Raw genomic sequence first — 9,288 nt, 5'->3', positions numbered from 1 at the left:
ATGGCTCCCTGCCTGCCCTGGGCCTGCATGTCCCAGTGCCTCCCACCTCTGATAAACTTCCTTTCTTTTCATCTTGTAAGATCATGACCAGCAGCATCTGGAATCCCTCCTCATGCAAAGGAGGCATCCCTAGACCCCTGGGCCTGGCCAATGATGTAGACTCATTCCAGTAGGCCCTACTCACCCCACCCAAAGTTTTAGATAGCCTTTGTTCCCCACAAATAACAGAGCCGTTCTCTGAAGCTGCTCCTGGGTGTGTGTTCTTTGCCCTCCCACTCACGGAGGACTAAGATCCTGCCTGCATCCACCTTCCCCAGTTAAGCTTGCCTTCCTGCGGCTCGGCTCAGTGTCCGCCAGGCCTGGCTACCCCAAGGGAGACGTGAGCACAAGCCAGGCAACCCCACACTTCAGGTTGTCCTCTGATCTCTACAGCATATTGAAGACTGGACTGCCTGAGCAAGTGCCGCTGATACAGCCTCCAAGTTCTAGCATTCACCAAGGTTCTCCTGTGCGGTGGTCTGAAGGTCCAGCACCAACGGTTGAAGTCTCTGCAGTCTTCTATCTCAGTGGTCGTGATATTAGCTCACAGAGACCTTCAAGCCTTAGAAAAATGGCCTCTTGTAACTCCAGTCTCCACACCGAGGCCTTCTGCCATGCCCGCCTTCATTCCCCACACATTTGTGACAGCTCGGATCACAGGAAGTCCCGCCTCCAAACGATGTGAAGAGACTGGAGGAGCAGGAGGCCTCAAAAAGCCCCGCCTACAATATGAGACTCAGGCCCCACCCACTTTCACCTTTGCTCAGGCCCCTCCCACTGTGCTGGGATGTCCTGGTGAATGGGTGGGTTCTCATCTGTGAACAAGGCAAGACCCTCACACGAGGCTAAAGGAGATAGACGAGTGTGGTCTGGGCACCTTCTGGGACAGTGAGTACCACTGAGGAGACAGAAGAGGGGAGGCTGGGCCTGTGTGGCCAGCTCACAGAAAGCATTTCCCACGGTATAGGCTCATCCTTATTTCTCCATGTGTGTGGACGTGTTTGTGCGTGCATGCGTGTGTGCCTGTGTGAACCTGTGTGTGTGCATGTGTGCACGTGTGTGAACGTTTGTGAGCGTGCATGTGTGCATACGTGCACATGTGTGTGTGCGCGCGCGCGCGTGCGCGCGCGCGCGTGTGTGTGTGTGTGTGTGTGTGTGTGTGTGTGTGTGTGTTCAGGGCTCTAGACTATCATCATCCCAGGTAGATCAGGGGATTTCAGGAATTGGGGTAGAGGATCTCTGTGGAATCAAACCACATACAAAGCATGTTCAGTGTCCACCATCGGGAGCCCAAGTTACCAAGTGAAGGGCTTAGAGCCAGGCGCGCTCAGCAGGGAGGCTGCGGGTCTTCATCTCCTCCTCCAGGACTCTGCAAAGATGCAGTTGTCAGCCTGGGCCTCTGGGCAGGTGTGGGAGGCTATGCCTCCTCAGAGCTGAGTCTCCTTCACTCTGTCCTTTCTGCCCCCACCCCTGCCCCCCTTCTGCTCTCCCCTCTTCCCACCAGCCTTTGATGCAATTGGAGAAGGGAAAGGACTTTCAGATAATTCCAAATGGTGAAGTACGCTGTCCTCTAGATGAGCAGCTGTTCTACAGGAAAGGACCTTACTGTGGGTGCCCACACAGAAGGCTGTCTGATGGGTGAGGTACAGGGGTCTCCTACCTCAGGCCGGGGGCTAGCTTCTTGTTCTTCCTTGGTTTGTGTGTCACTGAATCCTGGATCTAGAAAACCTCTCTAGGGATATTTTTGCTTAATATACTGTGGCCAGAGGAACAATGCTCAAGGCATCTAATGAGAAGCCAGGTCTGTTGCTTGACGTCCTGCGGTACAACTGCCTAAAGACGGAAAATACTTGAGTGTAGTGTGCAGTGCTCTGGCTGAGATACTCTGGGGTAGGAAAATGGTGTGGCCAGCTGAGACACTCAGAGGTCAGGGTGCTCAAAAATGAGGACTCTGAGGCCTGAAGATGGGGAAGGAGAGCCAGAAGGCCCCCACCGACTCTTCACCCAGTGTGTGTTCTATACCAGATCAAGCTCCTGGCATCACTGTTGTGCCAGTCTGGGTATGAACTGTCCCTTCCAACTGGCTCATGTGTTGAAGGCTTGGTCCTCAGCTTGCGGCAGTATTTAAGACTTCTAGCTTTAGGACGTAAGGCCTAGCTGGGTGGATCAGTGTCTTTGTGTGGGTGCTTGAGTTTGTATTTTCTCTAGCCCCTCCTGACCCTGTTTCTTACCTGCCATGAAGTGAGACATGCTCCTCTATCTGTGGGCTTTCACTCAAGCACTGGGTGCCAACAACTTGGCACTGAATCATCCAAAACCATAAGCTGAAACAAATTCTTCCCTGCTTCCCCCTAAGTTTTTTATTCCAGACATTCAGTCCCAGTGAAGCGAAGACCCTAACTCAACACGGGGTCACTTCTGTCAGCGTTTGCTTGCATAGGGAAGTAAGGCTTAACGTCCTACTAAGGGTTAAGACACCCGTGTGGCTGTGCTTGAGTGTAGACACGGTTGTAGCTTGCTGCGTCGTGGCTGCAAGCTGGGAGTTATTTTCTCCTTTTGATTCCTCCATCAGAATCTGGACCCAACCCAAACCAGACTTGCCATCTCATCCCTGAGCCACAAAGCCAAGCAGGCTTCCCTGAGCATCCATCCTCTGCCGAAATACGGTGATTGCTGGCAATGCTGCGTCCCATAACTAAAACCAGGACTGTTTCTGTCAGTGGCATGGGCTGTTGATGGAAGTCCCAGCCATGGAGGACAAACTAGCTCCGTTAATGCCATTTCCCCCCTGGATGTTTGAGGAGGCTTTACAGTCAAGGTAGGATTCCCATCTGGCCGTTTCTCCCACTGACTCTGAAACCCAGAGTTGGGGTCCAGGACTGGGTATAAATAATAACTGACCAGAGGGGTTTTCTCAAAAATCTCCTTCATATTACATTGGAAACAGACCAGATCTTCGTTTGAAATTCATTGCAAAGTGAAGTAGTAGGTGGTGTGTCTAATGCCTGTGTGCCTGCCTCAACTGTACAAAGGGGTGTGTCTGTATGACCAGACCCTTCTGCCTATGGGAGTGTGGACACTGGCCCATGGCCCTGGGCCATTTCGAGGTGTCCTGGACGAGAAGCAGGGACTTCAGAGGACGTGACAGATAGAGATATAGAAATCACCCTAGTACCCCAAGGACGGAGGTTGAGAAGGTGGGAACAGATTCTGAGCCCGAGTAGTGTGTGGACTGCTCCCCCTTTTCTTTTGAAATGATTATAGACTCATAAGAAGTTGTGTAAAAATAGCACCTAGTAGTGTGGATCCTTTGCTCAGCCTCTCCCGGGGAGTGACATCCCTGTGACTGTGGCCCATCGCTCAAACCAAGGCATTGTCCAGCACAATACACTATGATTAACTGGAGAGCATCCTGTCTTGGATTTCACACGTTCTCCCATGCCTCCATGTGGTTTCGTTTTGGGTGTATCTTTGTGTACAGTTCTGTGACATTTTATCCCATGTATAGATTCCCGTAACCGCTGCCAGTACGCAGACCCTCCCGCCATGATGAAGGGGCTCCCTTGTGCTGACTCCCCACAGCCACGCCCTCCCGCCATGTCTAATCCCCGCAACCGCTGGTCTTTTCTGCATCCCTGTAATTTGACTGGTTTGAGAAGGCTAAATCAATGGACTCACACAATAGCTTAGTCCTGGGCCCGGGCATTTTCCACTTTGCGAAATTCCTTTTTGGTTATCCAAGCTTTTACACGGATCCTTTTTACTTATGAACAGAAGTAGCCATGGTATGGATTTGATAGTTTATCTAATGCAAATGCCATCACAGTGGTCCACCTGATTCCACGTGGAGCACCTAAGCCAGTGATGAGAAAGGACACTAGCCTTGTCCTGTTAGCAAGGGACATCCCAGGCTGAGGACTTGGGGCTGTTTCTATTTATTGATCCACACAGTTACATTGTGTGGCATGGACTGTGCGCAGCCTCAGGAACACAGCAGTGAACAGAGCAAGACCCCAGCCAGTTCCAAATGTGAGCTGATGTCCCAGGGCGAGGGTTCAGAGAGTCAACAGTGAAAAAGACACAACAGTGAAAAAGACACTACCATTTGGTGAAGGGTTTAAGAATGAAGATCTGGGGTCGCCCTGGAAACAGATGTAATGTTGAGTGGGACAGTTGGGGCGATCTTGCCTGGGGAAATGAACAAGACGAGGGGCTGGCTAGTGGAAGGGAAGGAAGTCTGTGGTGGTTTGAATGAAAATGGCCCCACAGACTCATAAAGAGCGGCCCTATTAGGAGGTGTGACCTTGTTGGAGGAAGCATGTCCACTGGGGTGGGCTCGGAGGTCTCAGATGCTCAAGTCAGGCTCAGTGTGGCTTTCTCTTCCTGTTGTTTGCTAATCTGGGTGTAGGACTCTCAGCTACCTCTCCAGCACCATGCCACCTGCATCCCGCCATGCTTCCTGCTGTGATGACAAGGGACTGAACCTGCGAACTATAAGCTAGCCACAATAACATGCTTCCTTTATAAGAGCTGCTGTGGTCATGGTGTGTAATGGCCGGTTCCTTTGTAACAACCCGTTCTGCTACTTTGTAAAGGCCCGTTCTGCTGCTCCGGGTCCACAGGTCAGGGTCTAGCAAGAGAGAGAGAGAGAGTGGGGACGGAGGAGGGGCGAGAAACACAAAAGATGGATACAAGACAGAGTCTGGTCAAGTCTCTTTTATTGAAAGGAAATCCTGGGTATTTATACCCTTTACCACGTGCCTTGCCCTCGTGGACAAGCTCAACGGAAGGCACTAAGTCAGTCGTCTTCTCTCCAGATGAGGGTAGAAGTGGGGTCTCATGTAGCCGTCTCAGCACGGCATGTAGCAAACCGTGGGCACAGGGTGGGTGCTCCACATGGTGTGTTGATATCTCCCACCTCCTTGAACTCCCTCGAGAGTCTCCTCCCCCAAGAACGTGTGGACGGGGCCGGGTGGATGTGCGCAAGTTCTGAGAGGGCATGGGGGCAGTGCCAGGGAGGAGGGGGCTGCACTGGCAGAGAGGTGGGTAGCTCGTACTGAGAAGGCTGCAGTGGCCATACACCTGCTGGGACATGTCCTTTCTCTTTCAGAGCTTGTGGCCATGCTACACGTCCATCTTTGGAGATTTATTAAGCATGTCTCCAGGGAAGGGCCACAGAACCGACACAGCTCTGCTGTTTTGGTGTTCTGCCTGGTAGAAACTTTTCTGTTTCCTTCCTTCCAGGTGGCTGTGTCTTTCTCCTTCCTTCATACCTTTTCCTGTTTAAATCAAGACACATCCTCCACCCGTGGGTACTTCCTTGTCCCCATCCCTGCTATAGAAACCATCCTTAAATCTTTCAGCTGATATTTTGTGTCAATCTGACTGTTCTGGGTTACAACAGGTGAAACTCTTGGCTGGGACACACAAGGCTGAATGCACCAGTCAGAACCCATCTGAAGGTTTTTGGGTTCCCTGCAGCCTCTCTTGGCTGCCCAAGGCTTCAGAACTAGATGAAGACTCTATTATTTCTTGGTACATGCCTTCCTCAGCAAGGTCTTGGGAGCTATGTTAGTCAGCTCAGAGGCATCCCCGCACATTAGAGCCCCTGTGACAAAGCAAGACCTGGCACACAAAGAAGGTTCCATGTTTGTCGTTCAGTATGCACATAGAAGGCCACTACCTCCCACCCTTTCCTGGTCCTGCGTTGGGAGGTCAACACTGTCAGGTGCACACATGTAGTACTGATCTGTGTGTGTCAGGAGGCAGGCTGCTGCCACACAGTGTAGGGTGGGGAGGACTTGCCAGAGGGGCAGGCCCTGAGGGTCCTGAGTGTTAAGGTTCAATGTGGATGGAGCCTCCTGCTCTGGTCTTTTTGCCTGAGTTCTGCTTGAGTCAGCTGTGCAATGTATCTCACAAGACCATGACCATCTGGCGGAGGTTCTAAAGTGTAGACATCTGCTTGCCAGGGGTCCCTCCCAGTCTTAGGTCTCTTATTGGGGACACACTGAACAATTCCCTACTTTCCCCAAGGACAGCCCTTCTGAGAGGTAGCAGCTGTGTGGTAGGGTGGCGGTGTCTTGTAGGGCCTGAATCATGGGCTGTCACTCTTGGTGTACTCAGTGACATGCGGTGACCCCAAGGTCCATGCCATAGGCTGGAGGAGATTGGATGACACCAGTTCTGAGCATCATGCACTATGGGGACTTCCCAGGTCAGGAAATTAATTCCATAAGCTGATGTGGGGGGGGGTGTGTTATGGGAAAGCGTCTGTTACATTGCAGTTGTTTTACTAGGACAGGGACTCCTGTTGCCATCCAAGCAAACTTAGGACTCGTTCAGTTCTGGCTGGGTTTGCTACTGGCCGGTAGAAGATTGAACTATGCAGCCCAGGGGATTCCAGACTGCAGTACTTGGGGCCTCGAGAGAGGCTTGGAAAGTTCTAGAATGGAGAACATGGAGCCTCAAAACAGCTGCAGAGGTAAGAGTACTGAGAGGGTGTGCATGTGTGGTGACTGCTGTTTGTCAGCTTAACACAAGTCAGAGTGACTTGGGAAGTCACTGAGAAAATGCCCCTACCAGACCAGCCTATGGGCAAGCCTGTGGGCCTTTGATGTAGGAGGGTCCAGCTCACTGTGGACAGTGTCCCTCTTGAGCTGGGAGTCCTGGGTGCGATAAGGAAGCAGGCTGAATAAGCCATGGGGAGCAAGCAGTGATTCGTAATGGCCTTTGTCTATATCGGTTCCTGCTTTCAGGTTCCTGCTTGAGTTATTGTCTGACTTCCCTGGATGACTGACTACACTCTGTAAGATGAAACAAGCCCTTTCTGGTCATGGTGTTTTATTGAAGCAATAGAAACCCTAACTGACACAGTATGTGAGAAGACATCCCTGGTTGCCCCCCACCCCCACCCAGAGCAGCCCATTTATGTCTGTTTTCTGTTTTATGGCTCTCGGTGGAATGGAAACAGTGCTTAGATCATCCTGGCTCTTTTGTCCCTAAGATCAGAAAGCCCTGCTCAGCCTGGCAGTGTCTGACAGCCTATAATGTCTGTACCTCTTCCCATCGCACTCTGTCTTAGTTAGGGTTTCATTGCTGTGAAGAGATACCATGACCAAAGCAACACTTATACCTCTTGCCATCACACTCTGTCTTAGGGTTTCATTGCTGTGAAGAGATACCATGACCAAAGCAATACCACTGCCTGACAGCCTATTCTGTCTGTACCTCTTCCCATTATACTTTGTCTTAGTTAGGGTTTCATTGCTGTGAAGAGATACCATGACCAAAGCAACTCTTAAAGCATTTAACTGGGCCTGGCTTACAGCTTCAGAGGTTCAGTCCATTATCATCACGGTGGGAAGCATGGCAGCATCCAGGCAGACTTGGTTCTGGAAGAGCAGAGACTTCTACATCTTGATCCAAAGGCAGTAGCAAAAGGCTGTCTTCTGCAGACAGCCAGGAGGAGGAGCTCTTCCACACTAGGGGGAAATTAAACATAGGCCCTCAAAGCCCACACCCACAATGATGTACTTCCTCCAACCAAGCCACACCTTTCTTTTTTTTTTTAAACATTTTATTGCAAGACATTTTAACTAATTACAAGTTTAAACTATAACCTGATCGTTTAAGTTGGGCAGCTAGTGGCTGCGAATTGCTTATTCAAATGTGATCAGACCACTCCACATACAGAGCAAGGATCAGAAATACCTTACTGGCCAAAAGGGTTAAACCACTAAATGGACCTTGATCATTTCTTAGGAAAGGTACACTAATTTCAATAGACAGCCATACAGAAAGAGCTGTTCACATAGTCTAGGTCCCGTCTAAGTTAACTCTCTCTGGCTCTCACAACTGAGACAGACACATTCACATAACGGGCTGAGCTTGAGCCTTCTTTGCAAGCATCTTTAGCTCTTCAGTGCACTTGGCAATGGTCTCCTTTTCCTGCTGTACAGAAATGCTCTTCACCACATGCTTCTCTATCCAGTCTATCATGTGCTCTTCCTCCTTGCGACTCATCATGTCTTGTACAGAAATATGGTAGTCCAGGCGATTCTTTACCTCCTTATATGCTTTATGTAGCTGTTCCCGGGAAGAAGTGACCTCCAAGGACAGGGCAATATTAATCCTCTGAACATCGAAGAGGTAGTGGTGCTTCTGAATCAGTGCCTGCTGTGCCTTCTCCATGTTGATTGCATCCTGGACTTGTTTGATGCTTGACTGCTTTACTTCTTCTAGTTGAGCAATTTTTTTCCTCATTAAGTTTGTCAGTAAATTCTCCAATAGAGGTGCCATATTTTTTAAACACATAGACAATCAACCCTACCACTGATACGGTAGAGAAGGTCTCTGGGGTAATCACATATATTTCTTTGGATACAAAATACAAGATAAGCCTAGTTCCAAGCATGGAGGGTCCTGTTACACCAATCTTAGGGTAGAGAAACTGGAAAAATTCCTCAGGAATCAGCCCAAAACGTACTTTGCCTCCACATTCAGGAAGAGGTGGTAGAGGGGTAAGACGAGGCTGTCCAATGTGAAAGATCCTTCTTGCCTGTAATACCCCCGGACCCAGGACAGCCGTGTTCTTCAGACATGGGGCCGCAGTGACAGCAGCAGAAAGTACCACCCGGGACAGCATTGTCTGCAAAGATCCAGACAGCAGATTCCGAGTCCCTGTGACCCCGACCCAAGACTGTCAGGGGCAGGAACCCAGGCCACACCTTTTAATAGTGCCACTTCCTATGGGCCAAGCATATTCAAACCACCACACACTCTGTGTTATTTTTTTGAGTCAGGGTCACAGGTAGTAGCCCAGGCTAGCCTCAAACTCACTATGTAGCCAAGGATAACCTTGAACTTAAAAAAAAATTGTTTTTATGTTTTCAATTATTTATAGATGGTGGTGTTTGTGCACGTGAACGGAGATTTGGATCCAACAGGCAGCTGTAAGCCATCTTATACGAATGAGTATGGAGGACTGAAATTGGCTCCTCTCTAGGAACAGCATCCACCCTTAGGAACAGCCATCTCTCCAGCCCTGACCTTAAATTCTGCATCCTGATGGCCTCACCTCCCTCCCAGGTGCTCGGATTATAGGTATGTATCACCACACCCAGTTTGTGTGGTGCTGGAGAGCAAACTCAGGCTACTGCCTGCTAGACAGCATTTTACCAACGGCGATGTCCCCAGACCCGTATGTGTCTTTTTTAAATGTTCCATAGTTTTGAGATAAACAAGGTCAAT

The 9,288-nt window shown here is 50.0% G+C and overlaps 1 pseudogene; it reads right to left on the bottom strand.

Moving 5' to 3' along the window:
- Positions 1-7,874: 7,874 nt before the first annotated feature.
- LOC114618644 lies at positions 7,875-8,683 on the bottom strand (annotated as a pseudogene).
- Positions 8,684-9,288: the final 605 nt, after the last annotated feature.

The sequence above is a fragment of the Grammomys surdaster genome, unplaced genomic scaffold, assembly GCF_004785775.1.
Source record: "Grammomys surdaster isolate TR1022 unplaced genomic scaffold, NIH_TR_1.0 144, whole genome shotgun sequence".
In the NCBI taxonomy this organism is placed as follows: domain Eukaryota; kingdom Metazoa; phylum Chordata; class Mammalia; order Rodentia; family Muridae; genus Grammomys; species Grammomys surdaster.
This window is presented reverse-complemented; position numbering and strand designations above follow the sequence as displayed.